The sequence below is a fragment of the Peromyscus eremicus genome, chromosome 9 (assembly GCF_949786415.1).
Source record: "Peromyscus eremicus chromosome 9, PerEre_H2_v1, whole genome shotgun sequence".
NCBI classification, from domain to species: Eukaryota; Metazoa; Chordata; class Mammalia; order Rodentia; family Cricetidae; genus Peromyscus; species Peromyscus eremicus.
In genome coordinates, this window is record NC_081425.1 from 50,804,245 (window position 1) to 50,818,146 (window position 13,902).

At 39.3% G+C, this 13,902-nt stretch overlaps 1 long non-coding RNA gene across 1 annotated transcript in view; it reads right to left on the reverse strand.

The window, feature by feature from the left end:
• LOC131919909 (uncharacterized) overlaps positions 1-13,902 on the reverse strand; it is a 183,588-nt gene that overhangs the window by 139,161 nt on the left and 30,525 nt on the right. The gene's annotated exons all lie outside the window — the stretch shown is intronic.

A 13,902-nucleotide genomic window follows, 5' to 3' on the forward strand; every position in this document is an offset into this window, starting at 1 on the left:
TAATACATTCTTATTATGGTTTCCCCTCCCTCTACTTCTTCCAGTTCCTCTCCACCCCCTCTCCCATCTAGATCCACCCCCTTTCTGTCTCTCATTAGAAACCAAACAGGCCTCTAATGGATAATAATAATAATATAATATAATTAATATAATATAGTAATACAAGCACTAGCACATAATTGAACAAAATAAACAACTAGAAGCAAAAGACCCCAAGAGAAGGCACAAGAAACAAAGACCACTTGTTCACACATTCATGAATCCCATAATAACCTAGACTGGAAACTATAATATATATGCAGAGGATCTGTAGGGTTCAAAAGAGAGAAGAAAATAAAATAAAAATGAAGATTAAAAAGTAATATGATAAAATCAAAAATTGAAAACAAAACAAAACAGAAAAGCCTTGACATGACATTGTAAGACAAAGAACCTCCAAAGATACCGTTGAGTTTTTTTCCTATTGGCCATCTACGGCTGGGCATACAGCCTACCCTTAAGAATAGGTTATTTTCCCAGTGAGACTCCCTTGGAGGAAACCAAATTTTCTTTTTTTTCCTTTTTTTATTTTTATTTTTATTTATTTTACATTTCCACCATAGCCTCCCCTCCCTCCTCTCCTCCTACTCCCTTCACCTGCCTCTCCTCCTCACCCCCCTCAGTCTACCTCTCCTCCATAATCGCTCAGAAAGAGGTGGGCCTCCCATGGGCTTCAGCAAAGCATGGCATATCAAGCTGCCATAAGACCAAGTGCCTCCCCTGTATGCAGGCTAGGAAAAGGAATCCAGCATGAGGAATAGGTTCCAGAGAGCCAGTCAAAGCATTGGGGACAGACCCTGCTCTCATTGCCAGGAATCCCACATATGGACCAAGCTACACAACTGCCACGTATATGCAGAGGGCCTAAGTCAGTCCCATTCAGGCTGCCTGGTTGTTGTTTCAGACTCTGTGAGTTCCCATGAGCTAGGCTAGTGGTTTCTGTGCATTTTCCTGCCATGTTCCTGACTCCCTGTTTCCTACAATCCCTCCTCCCTCTCCTCAGCAAGACTCCCCAAGAGTGGCCCAATGTTTGGCCATGGGTCTATATCTGCCTCCATCAGTCATTGGATGAAGGCTCTCGATGACAACCGGGGTAGTCACCAAGAGGAAACTAAATATTCATTTGCAAATTTTACCAACTGGAGATTGCTTCTGGGTTAGAGATGGGCATGCGTCTACTTCTCATTTCATCTCTAGGCTATCTGGGGCAGACCCATACAGGCCCTCCATCCGCAAGCTGCCTCATCTCTGTGTATTCATTTGTGCATGAGCATGTTGATTTAGAGGGCCTTGTTTTCCTGGTGTCCTCCATTCCTTCTGTCTCTTACACTCCTCTTGCCTCCCCTTCTGCAGGGTTCCCTGATCCCTGAGAGGTAGAACTTGATAGAGACATCTCACTTAGGTTAACTTAGGTTGCAAGATCTCTCACTCTTCACATATCAGGCTGTGGGTCTCTGTATTTGTTACCATCTGCTGTAGGAGGAAGTTTCTGTGATGATGGCTGAGCAAGGTACTGATCTATGAATGCAGCAGAATGTCATTAGGAGTTATTTTATTGCTACCTTTTGTTTTAGAGCAGTAATATTTAACCCTAGGTCCCTGGTCTATCTTGTCTCAGATTCTTAGTCACCCAAACAGTATCAGGTATGGGTTCCAACTTGTGGTATGGACCTTAAGTCTAACAGATATTGGTTGGTTATTCCCATAAGCTTTGACACCATTGCTCCAGCATGTCCTGAAGGCAGGACACCAATGGAGACCACAGGGTTTGTGGCTGGCTTGATGTTTTTGTTTCTCTTTTGATAACTTGTGGAGTACAGTCCTGTACCAAAGATGTTAGAACATAGTGGTGAAGGTTCTATGAAGGTACCACCTGATTTCTCCATGCTCGATGAGTTGTATAGGTGTTGTCTGTAGCATGGGTCCTTACTGTCATTTTGTGAAGAGCAATCTATAGTCTTGGCAATAGCCTGGGTTATTTTGGAATCCCCAAGGTACATCTTTGGCCAACAACTCAATAAGACCTAACCCAATCGTGGTACTTAAAGCATCACTTGGTATTAGAGAAAATTCTTAACACTTAAAAGGAGAGAAGAAAGATACATGAAAACTTTTTTTGAGTAAAAAGAGGGAAATCTATAGAAAGACTTCAGACACATATATCAGGGGATATACTCATTTTCGTAGCTATGTTACTAAAAGTTAACAAAATAGTACTCTGTGGAAGGACAGCTAACTGGATAAGGAAAGTGTGATAGGAACATCCAGTAGATATTGTTCAACTTAAAGAAAAAGAAAGAAATTCTGACATACATTATAGCATGGATTTTTTTTTCTAGCAGTGCTGAAGAGTGAAACAAGCTAATTACAGAAGGTAAGTACTTTACAATTCCATTTATATATGTATTTAGAAGAGTCAAAGTCATAAAAAACATTATAATGATGGATGCTGATGGCTTAGAGAGGAGAGGATGGGAAGTTACCATTTAATAGCGATTACATTTGGGTTTTACGAAATCATAAGGAGTGGAAGAGGAATAAAAGAGAGTAATATGGGAATGGGTATGAGTGAAATACATTGTATACATCCATCAAATCCTCTAAAATAAAATGCATTTAATTTCAAAATTCTGACTTGTTTTTAAATTTCCCCAACATTTAAGTAATAGATTTTGCCACTGTCATGCAAACAATTCCAGAAAATAGAAAAGAGGACATATTTCTCTGCTTTTCTATGAGACCAGAATAATTCCAACATTAAAACCACACAAAGATGTTCCAAGAGAAGAAACATTCAATCCATTGCATTTTAAGTACAGCTATAAATATGTAAATATTCTTTTAAATATTAACAAATACAACTACTGAAAAACATATTTATAACATAATACACCTGGAAAAATTGGCTTCATCCCAAATTTGCAAAGATGAGTTCATATTTTTAAAAATCAAGACATGTAAGTCTCCAAATTAAGAAATTAGTAGGAGAAATCATTTTTCAGCAAATATAAGAAAAAATTTGATTAAAGTCAATACCCCTTCTTAATCAATCATCATTAAGCTAATAATAAATAGTTTCTTAATTTTAAGGTTATCTATATATTTTAAACTCTTGGGAGTTTAAACCCTGCATGTTTATAATCACAGAAAAATTACAATAAACACTTATGTTCCAGATCATACTGCAAGTCCTTTACATAGTAAAGTAGATTAAAAAGTTATGTTTCAGAGAAACATCTACAAGACTATCAGAGAATGTCTGAGAATTAATTGTATGAAAGATATGTAAGACCACAAAGACAGATTTAATATTTGAATGTTTTTAATAATTAAGTAAATGGAGAGTGATAGACTATCATACAAAATAAAATATTCTGACAAAGTATTCTTCAACACATTCTCTAAGGAAACTAAAGTATCAAAAGATAAATATTGAGAAAAGAGTCTTGTAATGCTCAGAGATGAACGATAATTATGTATAGAAAATAAGAGATTTTAAATCAATAGGAAAGGCACAAACAACGCATTAGAAAAAATAGAAGGATATACATATAGATACTTTACTGAATAAATGCATGAGTAAGGAACACAAGAATATGTGTTTAATAGTAGGAATGAAAATGAAAGCTGAAGCAAGAAACCATTTCATGTGAAACTTTAACAAAATTGTGTATTGGAAATTATGTAAATCTACAAGGTCATATTGAGGTTGGGACTGATGCAATAAATTAGTACAACTGCCCTGAAAAATGTTTTAGAGTATATTTCTTAAACTTAGCTATTTGTATATCTTACAACACAGCAGTTCTACTCCTAATTATATACACAAAAGAAAAAATGAGTGTGTATAACATGAAATACATGTGAGGATATTTATTTTATAGTATCACTGTTTATCATAGCAAATTAAAAGTCAAGATGGTCCATTGTTTATGAGTGGGAGAATGGATGAACTAGGTTCAGAATAGTAACATGACAGGATAGTATAAGTAGATTGAGTAAACAAACCACTAATTTGTGGCACTGTGTACAGATTTTAGCAATTGAATGTTAAGTAAGAAACTGTTAGTCAAATTCCATCACTATGACAAAATAACTGAGATAAAGACAGGAAGCTTTATTTTTGCTCATGCTCTCATAAGTTTTAGTTTATGGTCATTGCTTTGAGGCCTGCAGCAAAGCAGAAACATTATGGTGGATGACCATAGTTGGGTTTACCTCATGGTGGCTAGAAAGAAAAGAGAAAATATCTAACTGCCTTATGCAGTCATCATCAGAGAAGCTTCCTTGGACAGCAGATGGGAACAGATACAGAGACCCATAGCCAGACATTACATGGACAGAGAGTCTAAATAGCATGTCTCTATCAAATCTCTCTTCTCAGACCTCAGTGAATCCCACAGAAGAGTAAATGGAAAGAGGTAAGAGCCAGAGGGGATTAAAGACACCAGGAGAACACAGCTCTCTGAATCAACTAAGCAGGGTGCATATGAACTCACAGAGACTGAAGCTGAAAGCACAAGGCCTACATGGGTGTACACCAGGTCATCTATGTGTGTATTATAGCTTTTAGCTTAGTATTTTTATGGGACTCCTGAGTGTGAGAATGAGTAGGTCTCCGATTCTTGTGCCTGCTCTTGTTACTCTTTCCTTCTGCTAGGTTGCTTTCCCCAACTTTTATGTAACTGTTTTTGCTTTATCATTTTATATTTCATTTTGTCATGTTTGGTTGTTATCTCTTAAAAGCCTGTCTTTTTCTAATGAGAGACAAAAATAGAGTAGATTCAGAATGGAGGGGGGATGTAGGCAGGGGCTGGGAAGAGTAGAAGGAAAGAAAACTATAATTAGAATATATATTGTATGAGAAAATAATATATTTTCAGTAAAAGTGGGAAAATGAAACAAATATTTTAATTTTTTTAAAGGAAGGAAGAACAAGACATATCTTTCATGGGTAAACCACATATATATATATCTTCCAACTAGACCCTACCTTCTAAAGTTCCCACCACACTCTACTACTGACATTTTATTATGAATTCATCAATGAATTTGATGATGCCAGAGTCCTCAAAATCCAATCATTTCTTAATATCGCCACCAGTTATGGACCAAATCTCCAATACACCAGCCTTTGGTAAGTATTATTGACCCAAACCATGACATCAACCCTAAGGAGTAGACAGATTCTGATATCAGTTTTATAGAGTCTAACATAATTAAAATAAAAGTAGGGTTTGGAGGATTGCATGGCAGTGAAAGGAAATGCACTCAAAAGAAAACAAGAACATAGAAATTCATTATTCAGGACAAGGTTTGTCTCAGGCAGAGGAAGCCAGAAATGTAAAAGAGGGGGAAAACAATGGGATTATTTATTAATAGATTAACTTTTGTTTGCATTCATAGGGTTTTTCTTGGGTGCTCATTATATTATTCAAATTTTCTTAAAAACCCATGATGAAAGTAAGTGATGTATTAATAGCTGTCTAGTCAAATTCTATGCACCTGAGGTTCATAGAGAATTCAAAAACGAAAATTTTTCAAGTTGCAACCAATAAAACAGTAGTAGATGAGGAAGGCTAATTGTTAAGAGTAAGAGGAAAGTTGAAAATGAAAGAGTGGAAAGAAAATATAAATAACTATCAAAGAAATAAACAAGAGCTGAGAAGCAACTTCCCCACCATCTTTTGGGTCACACGTGGTCCACAAAGCCAGTGAGCCATCCCCATGGTTGATAATAAAGCTAAGCAATAGGAACATGCTCTTCTCTATGGTGAAGAGTTATTGTTGGGTTGAACTCTGATTCTAGGGCAGCTTCCACAAGGAAGCACTTGTTAAATATGTCTAGAGGGAACCAGCTGTGGGAAAATTATTAATTAGCCACAGTCATTATATGCAGAGTAATTGGTTAACTCAATGGAGAAAACAGAGGAGTTGAAGTGATGTTCTCTTGATTTGGGAAGAAAAGCATACAAGGATTTTATTATTCCCTGTGGACCAGAAAGAAGATTTTAGTAAGCTGAGAGTAGTTCAAACTAAAGAGCTAAAATGGGATACTTATTGATTTAAAAAGGACCAACAAGACTGTCTTTGGAGGATGAAGCACTGTCAGCCAAGATATGCTTGCAAAGACTTTAGATTCTTAGACTCACTAATGTAAGGCCTATTAATTATAATAAACAACCAATATAAAACTTTAGGTGAATCTTGAATTTGGTCTTATTGTAGTCACTATTAGAATTATAGAAGGCATGGCTGTTATTTAGAATAATTACTAAAAGGGTTGGATAGAAATTGCATATAAGGTATCACATACCATCTCTATTAAGAAGTGCAAAACCACCTCAAACTTTTCCCTCACTAAAACTCAAATAAGTGACTTTTAGCTAAGCTGTCCAAGAGCATAACAATGTTCATCAGCAAGTTTTTGACTTGAAGATCAATTTTTAATCTTAATTATTCTGAATTCTTTGCACTCTACTGTGTTTATATGCAGGTTTATTTCTTCTGAAAAAATATTCTAAAAGATTCAGCTGTTGAACAAAAGAGATAGTCTATTACAAAACACATAGGGTCTGGTAGTCCTTGGCTTAGCATTTCATATTACAGTTTGAGAAAAATTGCTAAAATTATCTTTCACCTGAGTTTAATATTTTTCATTAAAAATGTATATTTCTAGCCAGGCTTGATGACAAAGGTTTACAATCCCTGAATTTAGGAGGCTGACATAAGGAGTTTCAAATAAGCTTAGCACATGAGCTGTGCCACTATTAAGCATATTCCCAAAGAACTCCATGCCCTACTAGAGTGATACCTACTCATGCATATTAATTGCTACTCTAGTCACAATAGCCAAAAGATGGAAACAGCCTAGATGTCCATCAATAGATGAATGGATAATGAAAATGTGGTATATTTACACAATAGGGTCTTATTCAGCTATTAAGAAAAAGGAAATTTACAGTTAAATTGATAGAGCTGGAAACAATTACTCTGAGTGAGGTAACTTAGACACAGACTGACAATCATTTCATGCTTTTCTCTCACTTGTGGATGTTAGCTTTGAATCTTTAGATATGTGTTGTGTTAATACAGAATATATACAGAAGTCAAGAAATTGCTAAGATTTCTTGGGGAGGACCTTTCAAAGGAAAGGAGATAGAATACACTGGTATTAAGGGTTAAAAGGTAATAATGGAATTGGAAGGGTTAAATTAGGGAAGGAGAGGGTGGCATGGTAGTGGAGGGAATATGTAGAGGGATAAATAACACTAAAGACCTTTGAAAATTTCATATACTGTACAAAAGTCCACTACTAAAGAAGCTTTCATATTAATACATAAAAAGAGTTAAAAATGAAGTTACCCTACAACAGAGCAGCAACACCCCTACTAAACACCAGAGACTAACGTAAAAGTTCCAGTGCCAAGAATGGGTTTCTTCTTTTGGAGTTGTTGGCCAGTGAGGTCCATTGACTCCCAAACAGTACAGACTATTGTCAATGCACTTGGTCACTCTCCAGAAGTTGAGGTAAGACCCTGCCCCTGAAGATGCCATGTACTTGAGTCATAGGAAATTGAGAAACAAAAAATCAAGCTGGTACTGTCCTGGAAACTTCATATTTTACTGGATAGCTTTCACGATGCTAGAAAGTGATATGTAGGCTGCTAGAAAAAATAATTGTAAATCTTAACCCATCTGTGAAGACTATGAGCTACAATAATGACTGGCCTGGCAAGCCATGTCTAACTAGAAAGTCATGCCCACTGGTGCAACAGTGGCAATAACATCATAGGAGTAACCAACCACTTTCTGATTGGATTTAAGTACCACTCCACAAGATAGAAGCCATGCCTTGCACCAATATTAGGCCAAGAACCAATGGTTAGACAGGCATAGGCCTGAGAGGAGAATCTATTACTATTGTGGTGCTAAATGGATATAATGTTAAATTGACTCCTAATGAGTTATCATTATACTCATAGATTAATGCATCTCTCAACCCTCGCAGAATCCCAGAAGCTTCTGTTTTCAGTAGATGAAAATTAATGCACACAGAGACTCACAACTAGCAAAGCTGCAGATAATAAGAGAATGCAGAGTGCTCAGCTCTAAAGGAAATACATACACTGTACCTCCTACCTAAGGCTCGAGGACCATCCAGGAATAGAAGTCACAAAGAGTGTAAGGACCAGAGGAAGTAGATGACTACAGGACAAAAATGTCTTCTGGGAACAACAGAGTAACTGCACACATGCTCTCAGCACTTGTAGCAGCATATGTAAGACCTGAGCAAGTGCAAGCCAGATGAAATCCACGCATGGAGAGGTAAGATGGGCATGAAATCTCACCTCTGACAATAGAGATATTAGCAACTGTAAACTACTGGGAGACAGTGAGTCCCTTTTCTTTAAGAATGTTATCAGTGTTAAGTCAATCACATTCCAGCTGAAGACCATATATCCAAGAATATTCAGACAGCACAATGTCTTGACAGAGGAAAACAGACACGAAGTTGGGTAGCTGATGAATAAGGTAGACCTAGGAAGAATTGTGGGGTACACACGACCAAAATATGTTGTACAAAGTTTTCAAAGAACTAATATTTTTTTTAAAATGACCTTAAGTTTGAAGCAAATCTGGGCTTCACAGAGAGACCTTATTTTGTGTGTGTGTGTGTGTGTGTGTGTGTGTGTGTGTGTGTTTCTGATAAGTGCCTAGAAATCCCCAAACTCAATTCTTGAAAAGTAGAAGAGAGAAATGGGCACATATCCAAGTCCAAAAATAGTTCTTACAGGGGAAAAAAGGCTGATAAATGGGGGAGGGTTAAGAACTTGCCTTGCCTTGCAAGAAAGAAGACCTGAGTATGAACTCCAGCCTCCCCACCCCTATCCCCCTACATATACATACAAAAGGTGGATGTGATGGCCTGTGTTTGTAATTTAGGCCTGTGGAGGTGGAGACAGAAGAATTATTGAATCACATGGTCAGTAGCCTAGCCTACTTAGCAGGCTCCAGCGACTCTGCCTCACAAAACAAGGTGCATGGTTTCTGAAGAAAGACTTGGAGGCAGGAACTGAAGCAAAAACCATGAAGGAACTGGCTTGTCTAGCTGGCTTTCTTATACATCCAAGACTACCTGCCTAGGTGTGGTAACACCCAAAATGGGCTAGGCCCTCTCACGTTCAGAATTAACCAAGAAAATGTCTCACAGACATGTCCATAGGCCAATCTGATGGAGGCAATTCCTCAACTGAGATCCCCTCTTCCCAGATGACTAGTCTGTGTCAAGTGACAGAAACTAACCACATATATGTGCATATTCATATGTACCCCCACATACACCACACACATTCACATATACTTGTATCCACATACATAGACACACATAAAAGTCTGGTTAGATTCCATTTTCCCAACACCTGAGGTTAGACATGCTCCCTGAATAACTTCTGGCCACAGCACTAGGAATGTGGGAAGAAATGATGCCTCATCCAATCTGAAGCTTGGAGTGGTCCCCTTTCTTTTGTATCCCTTTATGACCTGTTTTCCCTGTATTTTGGACAGCCTTGAAAGCCTGGTGCTAAGCCTATATGAAGACTAAATAATGCCCACGGACCAAAGTCTCTGAACAACTACCTGAAAAACCAGCTCCTGATCCCATCCCCCAGGATGAACTTTCCTTTCTGTGATAGAAAGGTGACTGCATCAAGCTTTGGGGCTCATCTAGAACAGATTAAGCATGTGTTAATCCAGAGGCTCTAAAACCATCATTAAACCACAGTAAAGTGTGAAATAATTCGTATAAATTAATAATTAGCACCAAGAGTGGTATGGAATGTACACCTCTCTCTCTTTAAGGCCACAGGCACTATGCTGCCACCTCCTATCAATCCATGTCTTAAATTGCAGGGTAAAGTTAACCACAAATAACAAAGTCATGGAATCAAGCTGTTACAAATTGGCCACCACGTCCTAAAGGCATTGAACTCTCTCTCCTCCCTCCCTCCCTCCCTCTCTCTCTCTCCTCTCTCTCTCTCTCTCTCTCTCTCTCTCTCTCTCTCTCTCTCTCTCTCTCTCTCTCTCTCTCTTTCTCTCTCTCTCTCTCTCTGTGTATGTGTGTGTGGTGTGTGTGTGTGTGTGTGTGTGTGTGTGTGTGTGTGTGTGTACTGTTAGGAAAAAAGCAAGCAAGCAAGAAGACAGAGAAGAGGAGGAAGATGTAACTGGAGTTGAAAGATAATGGACAAATGAGATTTTTAAAACTGGCTTGGCTCCAAGGGGGCAGGAGAAAGCAAAGGGGCCTTGGCCAGTTAGGGGAGGAAGCAGCTCCTATCTGCTGCCTCATTCTTCACACACCACTCTAAGAGTCGGTATTATTTTCTCCATTTACAATTGAGAATCTGTTCCAAGAAGCAAGAGATCAGAGCTCCTAAGCAACAGAGTTGGGATTCACACCTGAGTTGGTCTGTTTCCAATGTTCTTGCTATTTCTAATGTAAGCATTTAAGCCTCGACCCTTCAGAGTTTATGCTAAACTCGACCCTAACCCTCTGCTGTGGGACAGGGGGCCTGTGACTAAATGGCCATTAGAAAAAGTGTTACGTACACCTAAAACACGGAGAACACTTAAAATGACTCATTGAAATGAAAGCTAGGCTCAAAGACAGCCCACTTTCAAGGGGGCCTGGTTTCAATGGCCAAATGCTAGAGGAAACAGCATTAATGGAAGTTAACTTTCTGCTGGGCTTGCAAAAGTTAGGCTCCTGAATCCAAGAGAAGATTACGAAGGAGGAAAGAGGGTTGGAGACTGCAGCCTCAGGAGCTTCCTGCATCTCAGAGGCCAGAAGGTTGGCTTTTCCATTGTGCAATTAAGCCATTCTATCCAGCCTTACTCCCAGTTTCCAATTAATGTGCAGTAATGAATCCAACTGCCCAAAAACATTTGCTAATTGAGATGCCTGCTGGCCAGGTCATCTTCCCCCCCCCCCTCCACCCACCCTTTTTCTGAAACCAAGCTCCCTCCACTGTGCCAAGGCAAATGTTCTAGTTTGCTTTCTATTGCTGAGATAAACAATATGGCCAAAAGCAACTTGGGGGGAGAGTTTATTTCATCTTGTCTGTTGTTATAGTCTATCATTACAGAAAGTCAGGGCAGGATCTCATGGTAGGAACTAAAGCAGAGGCCATGGGGGAACACTGCTTACTGGCTTGCTCCTCGGGCTCATCACATTCAGCAATCTTTCTTATACTTCCCAGGACTACCTGCCCAGGAATGGCACAGCCCAGAGTGGGCTGGAGCCTCTCATATTAGTCATTAAACAATAAAATTCTTTCACAGATTTGCACACAAGCTGATGGGGGCATTGTCTCGATTAAGGTTGACCTTTCCCAGATGACTCTAGCTTGGGTTAAGTTGATAAAACCCTAACCAACACAGTAGGAGAGTGGAGGCTCCTGCCCCTTTCAACCTTTCCTCTGTACAAGGGGAAATGCCCAGTGTACACAAGCAGTAACTTTCTGAGACCGAAGTCACCAGTGGAAATTGCTACTCAGGTTTGACAATTGCTCTACTTGAAAATTCTTAACTGATCCTGGCTTTATTAGTCTCTTGGCCATTGGCAACGGCTACATATCAGTAAAAGCTTTAAACTTGGAAGTTCTGAATACAGAACCTAGACTTTTGTTTACAAGTAGGTTGACTTTTGGGAAGTTACTACCAACAATATGTTTGTTCATCTGGAAAATCAAACTAATAGAACCAACCCTGGAGTCACGGTGAAGAGAAAATGAATACAATAGAAATGCATCGCATTTTTTTTTCATGTAGAGGACATGGTCAGTCTGAATATGAGGGCATGTCTTCCCCAGCTAAGCACAAATTTGCCAATGATTGGTCAAATCCACAAGGTCTAAGACAAGGAGGTCAGATGAGTTGGGATGAAGGCTTATAGATAGGAAATAAGATGGAAATGAAATGGCTGGAGGAGGTCCATGACTGGTCAATAGAGATAATCCTGAAAGGAAATGAACAGACAAGCTTCCAGTGGTGGTTTGAATGAATATGGCCCCCATAGGCTCACATAGTTGAACACTGGGTCCCCAGTTGGTGGTGCTATTTGGGAAGGTGTGGCCTTCTTGGAGGAAGCACTGTGAGCAGGTTTTGGGAGCCTAAGGCCTTGCCATACTGGAACTTTATTCTCTATACTCTGTGCTTATGGTTCCTGGAGTGAGCACCCAGCTTCCTGCTGCCGTGCCTATTGCCCTTGCTATGGATTCTAACCTTGTGGAAGCATAAACCAAAATAAACTCATCTCTAAATTGCCTTGTTTTGTCACAGCAACAGAAAAGTAGGTATACAGTTCCCTGAGAAATCAGGTGGGAATGGAAAAATGAGAAAGAAAAACAGAGTAGGAAGACAGAAATCCCAGGGCTCATTGCCCATATGTCCCCAGTTTCTCAGCCACCCACAAATCACAAAATACAGTGACTGTAGTGCTATCCATCTACCTGACTGGAGTCTCCAAAATACATTATAGTCTTAACATTATTTCCTGCTCTTCTTTCTTATGAAAAGTACCCAAAAGATGCACTTCCTCCTTGGCCAACATTTCTTTGTCCCTACAATGTAGGGGATATAAAAATCAATACTTGGGGAGAAAAGCCAGTAACATTTATCAGGTAGCAAGCTTGGGAGGTCAGCATTTCAGGGCACCTGCCTTGTCATATTACTGTTCCAGATGATGAATGTTGAAAAAGAAGACATGCTGGTTTTCCACAGGAAAAGGAAGAGGCCATAACACAAAGAAAGCAAAAGGATCCAATCACTAACCCAAACCCTCAGACTTCCCTGATGGAGGAGAGATGGGCCACCAAAGGAAAACTAGTATAGTTTGCTTTGTCTTGAATTCTAAGCAGAATAAGGCTCATCGTTGGAATCCTGTTCAGGTGCTGGGAAACCCCAGTGAGGGCTCAATCCCTAAGGCTGCCAGTGGATGAGGCAAGAGAAGTACGCAGGGACAATGTGCGGGACATGTGTTGCTGCTGTTGTGGCTGAACATACTGTGTCTGATGCTGGAACTAGGGCTTTAGTGACAGCGCACCCCAGCAGTCCTCCCACTCCTCCTGGAAAAGGACATGCCACATAAGTCACCGTTCTCAAACGCACTGCCCTCTGTAGCCATCTAATGCGAACCATGGGTTATCTGCCTCTGTATTTACAGTGTTTAAAAGGAGAACTTAAGTCCCTTAAAATTCATCCTACCCTAAGAAAGAGAGTTCAGATACTATAAAGCATAGTGGCAGGGATGGAGGTGTGGGAGGCATTTTGCCTCTCTTGGTGGCCCCAAGGCTCAAACTGACAGACAGATATCAAAGAATAGTGGCTGTTTTTCACTCATTTGTTCAATAAATATGTATCGAGTGCCCCCTTTGTGACAATGTTCCTGTCATACTGCTGATATGAAAAAGAGGCCAATTCCCTTCTGTCTGAGATCTGGGAAAGCAGATATTAAAGCAGGAATTATAAAAGAGTGAGTGACATGCTCAAGTGTATCAATGAGGAGAAATGAAGACATGCCACGATTGGCAAAACAAGGAAGTGATCCTAAAGATTGCTTAATTCAAACTCTCCCTTCACAAATGAGGAAAGTGAGTCTTCTAAAGGGGAATTTAATGAGTTTAACTGAAAGCTGTTGATGTGAACGGTTGAGGGTGTCACCAGAAACAGGTGAGTATCCTGTACTTAAACTTTTGGAATGGGGCCAAAAGCAGTTATGATTTTGGATTCTTTCAGATTTTTGAATATTTGCATACACATAATGAGATATCTTGGGGATAGGGTTCAAGCATAAACACAATATTTGCT